The sequence below is a fragment of the Zingiber officinale genome, chromosome 10B, assembly GCF_018446385.1.
Source record: "Zingiber officinale cultivar Zhangliang chromosome 10B, Zo_v1.1, whole genome shotgun sequence".
Lineage (NCBI taxonomy): Eukaryota > Viridiplantae > Streptophyta > Magnoliopsida > Zingiberales > Zingiberaceae > Zingiber > Zingiber officinale.
The window spans coordinates 93119866-93130968 of record NC_056005.1 but is presented as its reverse complement, the minus strand read 5'-3'; the positions used below and the strand labels follow the sequence as shown (position 1 = coordinate 93130968).

General features: G+C 46.4%; 1 long non-coding RNA gene across 2 annotated transcripts; it reads right to left on the bottom strand.

Annotated features, from left to right (window-relative positions):
- Positions 1-8927: 8927 nt before the first annotated feature.
- LOC122029904 lies at positions 8928-10408 on the bottom strand. Of its 2 annotated transcripts, none has more exons than XR_006125232.1 (2): positions 9604-10408; positions 8928-9091 (listed from the first exon to the last, which is right to left on the bottom strand). It is a non-coding gene; the product is annotated as an uncharacterized LOC122029904 (long non-coding RNA). The 2 variants fall into 2 exon arrangements; XR_006125231.1 differs by having other exon boundaries at positions 8928-9086.
- Between the last annotated feature and the right edge of the window lie 695 nt (positions 10409-11103).

Genomic DNA, 11103 nt, shown 5'->3' with positions numbered 1-11103 from the left:
CCTTCTTCCGGAGTCCACTAATATTCCGGCCGGCGATCAGGTGGCGCTTCTGGATAACATCCCAAAGACCCTTTATGATTATATTGAGTAGTTTCTGTAATTCGGCCACTCGGCTAGATATGATCCTTTTTGTACTTAGGCCGCCCAGCCTAAAGTTTTAATTTTAATGCAGTGTTTTCCTTTCGCACACTGTCCTTTTGGTAGTTAATATGTGTGTTGTCCACTCGCCTATTATTACCCTTCTGGCATTCGAAAGGGAGTGTTGCGAAGTACTTGATGTTGCCATTCCGCTCAGCTAATTATTTCGAGTGTGTAACATTCCGCTTAGATAGCAGAGATCGCTCACTGAAAGCCGACAAGTACCTTTGGGGCTCTGAGCCGAGCGGGACGTAGAGTCGATCTAACGATATTGAAGGCGAGTTTCCGGGGCAATTGCATCCTTTTTATTGGCCTCTTCCACTCGGAGGGCTTATAGACTCCGGCTTGTCTCTCAATAGTTAACGTCGGAGCTCGACGGTCTTCCGCTCGGACATTTATAGACGCCGGCTTGTCTCTCGATTTTTAATGTCGGAGCTCGACTGTCTTCCGCTCGGACGTTTATAGACGCCGGCTCGTCTCTCGATTTTTAACGTCGGAGCTCGACGGTCTTCCGCTCGGACGTTTATAGATGTCGGCTCGTCTCTCGATATTTAACGTCGGAGCTCGACGGTCTTCCACTCGGACGTTTATAGACGTCGGCTCATCTCTCTATTTTTAACGTCGGAGCTCGACGGTCTTCCACTCGGACGTTTATAGACGCCGGCTCATCTCTCGATATTTAACGTCGGAGCTCGACGGTCTTCCGCTCGGATGATTTATAGACGCCGGCTCGTCTCTCGATATTTAACGTCGGAGCTCGACGGTCTTCCGCTCGGATGATTTATAGACGCCGGCTTATCTCTCGATATTTAACGTCGGAGCTCGACGGTCTTCCGCTCGGATGATTTATAGACGCCGGCTTATCTCTCGATATTTAACGTCGGAGCTCGACGGTCTTCCGCTCGGATGATTTATAGACGTCGGCTCGTCTCTCGATTTTTAACGTCGGAGCTCGACGGTCTTCCGCTCGGGAGTTTATAGACGTCAGCTCGTCTCTCGATATTTAACGTCGGAGCTCGACGGTCTTCCGCTCGGATGATTTATAGACGCCGGCTCGTCTCTCGATATTTAACGTCGGAGCTCGACGGTCTTCCGCTCGGATGATTTATAGACGCCGGCTCGTCTCTCGATATTTAACGTCGGAGCTCGACGGTCTTCCGCTCGGATGATTTATAGACGCCGGCTCGTCTCTCGATATTTAACGTCGGAGCTCGACGGTCTTCCGCTCGGATGATTTATAGACGTCGGCTTGTCTCTCGATATTTAACGTCGGAGCTCGACGGTCTTCCGCTTGGATGATTTATAGACGCCGGCTCGTCTCTCGATATTTAACGTCGGAGCTCGACGGCCTTTTTAAGGCTAACTTTAATACTGCTGCTCGGCAAACCCGTTGGCCATCCTTTGAATTAATTTTTCTTCCTGCATTACAAGGACATGGGCGACTAGAATATACACAAAAATGAGATACATCAGTGCACCTTTCACCCAGCTCGATAAGGCTGAAGATGATTTGCGCTCCAAGGTCGATCCAGCTGACGTCCGTCTTCATCCTCCAAGTAGTAAGCGCCCGAGCGGAGCTTTTCGATAACCTTGAAGGGGCCCGCCCAAGGAGCCTCCAGCTTGCCGACATCGCCGACCGGCTTAACTTTCTTCCAGACAAGATCGCCGACCTGGAATGGTCTGGGAATTACGCGCCTGTTGTAGTTTTGCTTCATCCTCTGCCGGTACGCCATGAGCCGGACGGAAGCCTTGGCTCGTTCTTCCTCGACCAAATCTAGCTCCATGTTCCTCCGCTCGGCATTGTCCTCATCATAATTTTGAATCCGAGCGGACTCAACTCCAACTTCCACAGGAACCACCGCTTCGTCGCCGTATACCAGATGGAAAGGTGTGACGCCCGTTCCTTCCTTTGGAGTCGTTCGGATGGCCCATAGGACGCCCGACACTTCATCTACCCAGCTTCCTCCCCAATGGTTGAGTCGAGCGCGCAGAATGCGAAGAATTTCCCGATTGGCTACTTCGGCTTGCCCGTTGCTTTGGGGATAGGCTACGGACGTGAAGTGTTGCTCGATGCCATAGCTTTTGCACCAATCCTCGAGCAACTTCCCTGTGAATTGCCGCCCATTATCGGAAATAAGTCGACGAGGGATGCCGAACCGACAGATGATGTTCTGCCAGATGAACTTTTTGACCATCTGTTTGGTGATCTTGGCTAGCGGCTCGGCCTCCACCCACTTGGAAAAATAATCGACCGTCACTAGCAGAAATTTCCGCTGCCCGGTCGCCATAGGAAATGGACCCACGATATCTATTCCCCACTGATCGAACGGACATGAGACTGTTGATGCCTTCATTTCCTCTGCCGGTCGGTGGTAGAAGTTATGGTACTTCTGGCACGAAAGGCACGTCGACACGGTCCGAGCGGTGTCTAGTACCTGGCCAACAGGATCTTCTTAGCCAGCGATCGTCCGCCCGGATGTCCTCCGCATGATCCTTGATGGACTTCTTGGAGGATGTAAGCCGAGTCCTCCGAGCTCACGCATTTCAACAGAGGGCGTGAGAAAGCCTTCTTGTAAAGCTGATCGCCGATGAGTGTGAACCGACCGGCTCTCCTCCTTAGCAGCTGGGTTTCATACTGATCGGACGGTGTTGCGCCCGAGCGCAGAAACTCCGTAATAGGTGTCCTCCAGTTGCTCGGAAACGTAAGGCCTTCCATACGGTCGACGTGCGCCACCAACAATACTTGTTCAATTGGCTGCTGAATGGCGCTCGGGGTTATTGAGCTCGCGAGTTTGGCTAACTCATCGGCCGCTTGATTTTCTGCTCTGGGTATCTTCTGGACAATAACTTCTCTAAAATTGGCTTTAAGCTTCTCAAAGGCTTCGGCGTAGAGCTTGAGCCGAGCACTATTGATTTCGAAGGTACCAGAGAGCTGTTGAGCGGCCAACTGGGAATCTGAATGAAGCGTTACCCGACCGGCTCCCACATGCCGTGCTGCCTGTAGGCCGGCTATGAGGGCCTCATACTCTGCTTCATTGTTTGTAGTTTTATAATCCAACCGGACGGATAAGTGCATCTTTTCTTCTTGAGGGGAGAGCAACAGTATTCCGATCCCGCTTCCGAGCCGAGTGGATGATCCGTCCACAAATATTTTCCACATAGCTTCCGGCTCTGAATTCTGCACCTCAGTCACAAAATCTGCCAAGGACTGCGCTTTGATTGCCGAACGGGGCTGGTATTGGATGTAAAATTCACTTAACTCCGTCGTCCATTTGATGAGCCGCCCGGATGCTTCTGGATTCAGTAATACACGCCCGAGCGGGCTATTAGTTTTGACAATGATGGTATGCGCCAGGAAGTATGGACGAAGGCGCCGAGCTGCGAGGACCAGAGCGAAAGCCAGCTTCTCGAGCCCAGTGTATCGAGATTCAGCATCTTTTAAAATATGACTAAGAAAATACACAGGCTCTTCTCCGCTCGTCCTCACTAGTGCCGAGTCGATTGCTTGCTCGGTTGAAGACAAGTAAATACAAAGTGGCTCACCCGCAGTCGGCTTGGCTAATACCGGGAGAGAGTTCAGATATGCTTTCAAATCATCAAATGCCCGATCACATTCTTCGTCCCAGTGAAACTTAGTAGCCTTGCGCAAGATTTTGAAAAAAGGAAGGCTCCGGTCGACGGTTTTGGAGATGAACCTGGACAGAGCAGTTATCCGACCGGTCAAACGTTGCACTTCCCTCGTACTTCTTGGAGGAGGCATGTCTTGTAGAGCTTTCACCTTGCTGGGATTTGCTTCAATACCCCGCTCGGTCACTATGTAACCCAAGAATCGCCCTCCTTTTGCTCCGAACAGACACTTCTGGGGATTTAGTTTAAAGCCATACCTCCTCAGTGTTCGGAAAGTCTCCTCCAAGTCTTCCAAGAGATCGGCCGCTCGGACGAATTTGATGAGAATGTCGTCCACGTATACTTCTAGATTCCGCCCGATCTGCTCTTTGAACACTTTGTTCATCAAGCGTTGATATGTGGCTCCCGCGTTCTTCAATCCGAACGGCATCACATTATAGCAGTAGGTGCCGTCGGCCGTCACAAAGCTAACTTTTTCTTGAGCTTCACGGGCGAGCGGCACTTGATGATAGCCTTGGTAAGCGTCAAGCATACATATTAATTCGCAGCCGGCCGTAGAGTCCACCAGCTGATCTATCCGGGGCAGAGGATAAAAGTCTTTCGGGCAAGCTTTGTTGAGATCCCTAAAATCTATGCATACTCTCCACTTGTTGCCCTGCTTGAAGACTAATACTACGTTCGCCAGCCAGCTCGGGAACTGCACCTCGCGTATATGGCCGGCTTCCAGAAGCTTCTCAACCTCCGCCCGGATGATGGCATTCTGCTCGGCGCTGAAATCTCTTTTTCTCTGCTTCACCGGCCGAGTGTCCGGTCGGACATGTAGCTCGTGCTGCGCTATGCTTGGCGAAATTCCGGGCAGCTCATGTGTCGACCAGACGAAGACATCACAATTTCTCTGGAGGCATTTGATCACTTCCTCCTTCTGATTGGCCTCCAGATTGGATGCAATAAAGGTCGTGGCCTCCAATCGGATTGGGTGAATCTGCACTTCCTCTTTTTCTTCATAAATTAAAGAGGGTGGCTTTTCAGTGATGGCGTTTACCTCGATCCGGGGCGCCTTCTGAGCGGAATTGGCTTCTGCTCGGACCATCTCGACGTAGCATCGCCGAGCTGCGAGTTGATCTCCCCGTACTTCTCCCACTCTGTCTTCCACGGGGAACTTGATCTTCTGATGGAAGGTGGAGACGGCCGCTCGGAACTCGCTGAGCGCTGGTCGTCCCAAAATGACGTTGTAGGACGAGGGAGAGTCGACCACCACGAAATTTGCTGTCCTCGTCCTCCTGAGCGGCTCTTCTCCCAGCGAGATAGCCAGCTGGATCTGTCCGACCGGCTGAACTTCGTTACCCGTAAACCCATAGAGCGGGGTTGTCATGGGTAACAGCTCAGCTCAATCAATTTGTAGCTGATCGAACGCCTTCTTAAATATGATGTTGTCTGAGCTTCCTGTGTCAACAAATACGCGGTGAATAGTGTAATTGGCTATTACCGCTTTGATGAGGAGAGCGTCGTCGTGGGGTACTTCAACTCCCTCCAAGTCCCCGGGCCCGAAACTGATTTCGGGTCCGCTCGCCCGCTCTTGGTTGCAGCCGACTGCATGGATTTGGAGCTGCCGGACGCTCGCCTTCCTTGCTCGGTTAGAGTCACCTCCGGTCAGTCCACCTGCTATAATGCTGATCTCGCCCCTGGACATGTTGCTTTTATTCTCTTCATCCCGGACGAACGGTCTAGGTCGTTCTCTAGACATCCGAGGATTGTCTTCACGCCTCGGTGTATGCTGCCGCTCGGGAGTATGCCTTTGCCGCCTATCGGGTACTATCCGCTCGGCTATACGAGGCCTTTGCCGTCCATTAGAAGATGGTGATCTACGACCACCACTCCGGGGAACAGGATGGGCGATCAGGGGAAGACTCCTGCAGTCTCTGGTATTGTGAGTGTCCGTCCGGTGAAAGGAGCAGAACATCGGAGTCCATCTCTTCTTTGTCTTGGGCCGCTCGGCTGCTACTTCTTGAACATGAGGTCTTGGATGAGTACGAATTGTTTCGGCTCGTGGTCCTCTGGGTGGCTGATGAGCAGCGTGCGGCTTCCGTTCGGCAGGAGGAGCCCGCTCGGCTGGAGTTTCTTTTTTCCGGGCCGTTTGCGCTTCCTCCACGTTGATGTATTCGTTGGCCCGGTGTAGCATGTGGTCGTAGTCTCGGGGCGGCTTCCGAATGAGCGATCGGAAGAAGTCCCCATCCACGAGGCCTTGTGTGAAGGCATTCATCATGGTCTCCGAGGTGGCCGTTGGAATGTCCATGGCCACTTTGTTGAACCGCTGGATGTAAGCTCGAAGCGATTCGCGAGCTTCCTGTTTGATGGCAAACAGACTAACACTGGTTTTTTGATAACGCCGACTGCATGCGAAGTGATGGAGGAAGGCCGTCCGGAAGTCCTTGAAGCTTGTGATGGATCCATCCGGCAGCCTCCGAAACCACCGATGAGCCGATCCCAAGAGAGTGGTAAGAAAAACTCGGCACTTTACTCCATCTGTGTATTGATGGAGAGTAGCTGTGTTATCAAACTTACCCAGATGATCATCCGGGTCGGTTGTCCCATTGTACTCGCCGATCGTCGGAGGCACATAGTGCTTGGGCAGAGGTTCTCTTAGAATGGCCTCTGAAAATTGGCGGTTGATCCGCTCGGGCGATGCGTCCGCTCGGGGGGCTTTTCCTTTTCTGTCATCTCGTCTAGGCCTTTCATCAGAAGAAGATCCCCGATCTCTATTAGTTGCTGCGACTTCGGGGGTGCGGAATAGTGCCCGATGAAATGCAACGATGGCCTGTGGTGCCTCCGCTCGGCCGCCTGATGCTGATGTTGCTTGCTGCTCCGCCCGCTCAGCTTGTGACTTTTGTCTCTGCTCCATAAGTTTGGCAGCTCTTGTCTCGATCAACGCGTCAAGTTCCTCTGTGGAGAGCATCACCGAATGCGGTCATCCAACTTCGTCCATTGCTTCCGATCGGATGCAGGAGCGTTCCCACAGACGGCGCCAAATTGATCCTGTCCGAATGCTGAATCAACAGACGCTGGGCACGTGGCGCTCTCCGAGTCGCTGATGGAGATCCCCGGCTTATCGTATGAAGCTCCGGCGAACCTGCACAGAAGTCGGGCCGGGAAGGGGTTCCCGGCGACGACCCTCTAACGCTCAAGTCAGGCAAGCTAGCAGTAAAACAAGTGGCTCCAAATTTGTATGTCGCGTACCTCTGGCGAAGGATGAGGGCCTTTATATAGGGCAGCGGAGAAGCGAGTGTACACATACCAAGGTGTACACGTGTCCGTGGCCCATGCCCCAGTAAGGGCTTGTCAGTGAGCTTACCTGACCCATACTGCTACAGTCAAAGCATGTCCTCGATGGGACAGCGGAACCCCCTGTCATAAGATTTGGAGTATGGCCTACATGTGGAGCATACCCGCTGTCAGAAAAAGATGTCCCTTGTCCTTTTCCACTTGGTTCTCGAACTAGCGTCCGGCCGACCTGCCTCCGAGAGTCCGGCCGGCTCGCATCCGCCTTACGTCCGACCAGGCACATACATATAACTGTCTAGGAAGATTCTCGGTGGTGTTCTTTGGGGAGACTATTAGCAGTATGCTACCCCATGTATTCGGCCAAGCGATCCGCTCGGCTATGTGATATTGTCTGTTGAGCGCCGGAACCCTGACTTTCGACAGGGCGCCTCTAACCATCACCTAGACACCGGCCGGCCGGCCGGCCGGTCGGCCCACCCCCTCTCCGGCCGGCCACCTGCTATTTTGACCTTTACGTGGCGTTGACCCCACCGGACAGGGGTCCCCTGTTCTTACAACCGGATCAATACCAAATACAAGAGGCATACAATTCTAGTATTTTGAATTTGTTTTCGATGTTGTGTTCTTTTATTTTTTTTCTTTTCCTTGTGATTTGATTGTTCTTTTCGGTTGACCAAAAGTTATTTAAGGAAATTAAATATTAACTTTCCTTAAAAGGAGTTGTCTAGTCGGTGGTGGTTGTTCCCATATCCAAGAAGGTCATGTGCCTCGCCACGTCAGTACTGGGAGCCAATTTTGGAAACTAATATTTAATGAAATTAATAACCTAGGTGATTTGGATCGAACGTGTTAAGTTCCGCAGGAGATCCGAGTCTAAACCTAAAAGAACAAATAGATTAAACTTTGGATCAAACGTGTTAAGTTCCGCAGGCGATCCAAGTTTAATTTAAAAGAACACATGGTAGCTAGGAAAAGGTTCAGACCTTTGTACAAAATTTTTGTACAGTGGAACCATTAGGTTTTCCAAGTAGCAACCAACAACAAGTGAGATGTTAAGAGGATGAACAAAACTCAAGATGTTGATTTAGTGTATCTTTTTGAGTTTTGATTTCATCAAAACACATAGTTATGTGTCATCCAATCATAGGGAAAGCAAATGTATAAGTCACGTGCATTTAGCTCAAAGATCGTAGTTGAAAATTTGGTTTTGAAAAAGATTTTAAATATACTTTAGAAAATCTTGGTGAAGACTATCTTTTGATAGAAATCATCATTGTATAGTTAGACACAAACTTGGAAGAAACATTGAAGTTTTCAAGAGTTTTCAACTTTGTGTCAATTTTTAAAAATAAGATGTATTTTCTTAGAAAACTATTTTTTTCATGATAGTATATATCATAAATAATGTCTACATGAATTTTCATAATTTTTAAAATTCACTACAAGAAAACGGGGCTTTAGAGACGAAAAAATCTGTCTCTGAAAGTCCTTTTTCCGTCTCTAAAGAAAATTTGAGACGAAATATTTCATCTAAAAAATCCATTAGTGAAAGCCCCGTAGCTAATTTTGAGATGAAAATATTCCGTCTCTAATTTTAGAAACGGATAAAAAAAATTGTTTATAAATCTGTTTTTAAGTTAACAAAATAAAATTGATTTTAAATGTAAATTCTATCTCTAATTTTGTTTTAAATTTGTTAGTAATCTTGTTTATAAATCTATTTACAATTCCATTTATAAATCCGTATATAATTTTATTTTTAAATTTATCACTAAATATTATTATATTTCTCATCAATATATTAAAACAAGGCTTCATTTCAAATAAATTAAAATTATTAAAAAGAAATAATTTCTAATTCCAAATGTATGATACAATTAACATTAAAATAAATAAATATTTATATTATCCAAATAAATTTGACCAATAATCAAACTATAAACAACTATACAAATTTTTAAATCTTACCATAAGTAATCTAATTTTTATATTACATTGTCTATCACGACCCTCCATGTCTTCGAACTCCATGAGAGAAATTGCTTCTCTTGTACAAATTAACGAACCAACCAATTTTATTGAGACAATCTAACAAATCAAAACATGAAACGAGTAAGTCTTACAATATCATAATTTTTAATACAAATAAATTGAAATGGTACAAAAGTCATAGTCAATATCAATGTCCATCCACTAATTAGTCCATAATTAGTTGTCAATGCTAAAGAATCAACAAGTCATGAAGACTCTTTTGGCTCTGAAACAATAGGCATAACAAAATCATAAAAATTAGGTCAATGTGAACAAATACTTAAGTAGGATTTTCTTCGAATTTGAATCTTAAACTTAGAATCTCTAAATAGATATAACAAAATCAAATACAAGACAATAGAAAAGATTCGTTGGTCTTCTTATTGCACATTAATTAATTTAAATCATAAACTAAAAAATCTTAATATCCACAAACACAATACCACACAAACTATAAATATTGCTAAGAAATAATCCTGTAATATTAATAAACAAGACTATAGCAGATAGTAAGTAAATAGTACCTACCAAAAGATTAAAAGATGGTTTTGAATGCAACATTTGCTCTTGGTTGTTGTGGCTAATGCAACATTTGCTCTTGGTATCCTGCATGATACTAACGAGTGAAACATAAGTCACAATAGAATATGGAAAAGTAGAATGACCTCATTAAATAATTATGGATCATTCTTGGATAATTTGATTGCCTCCAGATAACCTCATTCTCATCTACAAATTAGTTAGAATATTATGGCTATAAGGAAATAATATGTAACAACTTAAAATACAATACACACTAAACATAGAAATGAAGACATAAAACTAACTGCATTTAAATGAAGACACTAACTTAACCTAATTGCATTTAAATGAAGACATAAAACTTAGCAATTGAAAGATCAATACAAAGCAAGAGTTAAGCAAATTAAGATGCGTCAAATTGAACCAAACTATTGAAAGAGACATTTTACCGAACACGTTACATGCAAGAATTAGAAGATTAGAATATTTCATCAAACAAGTTGTGTGCATGAAACAATTAAAATCAAGTGCGTTCAATCTAATTAAAGAAGATCAAGTTTGATACAAGCATTCAATAAAAAATATCAACACAGATCCATGATAAAAGAAACAACCCAATTTCTGTGAGGTGCATATGAAGCTGTCTGGTGGTGAAGGGAATTGCTGCGGACTTGGCGAAGAAGAGAAGGCTGCTGGATCGAAGATGGATGAAGAAGATAGCTGTCCGGATCGAATACGAAGCTGGGAAAGCCCAAGAACTCGTAGATCGAAGAGCGGATATGGAAGAGATGTGGTGGAGCTGCTGTTGGAAGCATGAAGGCTTATCATGGAAAGAAGATGAGAAGAGGAAGGAGATGCGTGATGGGTGATGACTAGAGGGAGAAAACCCCTTTCCTTGGTGTGCCGGTGGTGGTGGAGTTAGCATTGGGCAGCGTTCGCGTCGGTAAGAAGATGAGGCCGGGATGGAGGAGGGTGACGGGATGCAGATGGGCGAGATGGAGAGGATCGATCGACCGGAGGTGGAGTGGTAGATGAACTCGCCGGCCGATTGAAGGTGGAGTTTGATTAGAAGGGGCGGCGTCCCGGCAACGATCGTGTGAGGAAGCAGAGGTGAAAAAACTGTGCTTCATCCACTCTTATTTTCCCAGATCTGATCGGACGGTCAGGATTGGCCCGGATCTAGGTGAATGGATGAGATCAAATCTGATTGAACGGTCAGGATCGGCTAGAACTAGTTGAATGATCAAGATGGCTAGATCATAGTGAGCGGCTCTGAAAATCCTAGATCTACACAGATCGACCAAAATCAACCAGATCTCGATGAACGACTAAAATTAATTAGATCGGAGTCCTTTGATTACTTTGCTTCATATTTGATCCAATGGCTCATATTTCTCCATATTAGACTTCTCCTTGACTCAAGTCTTTAAGTTTAATTTGGTCCAACTTGAGTTCAATCCCTACAAAAAAAAAAAGTGTACAATTATAAGTAGAAATCCATAAAAA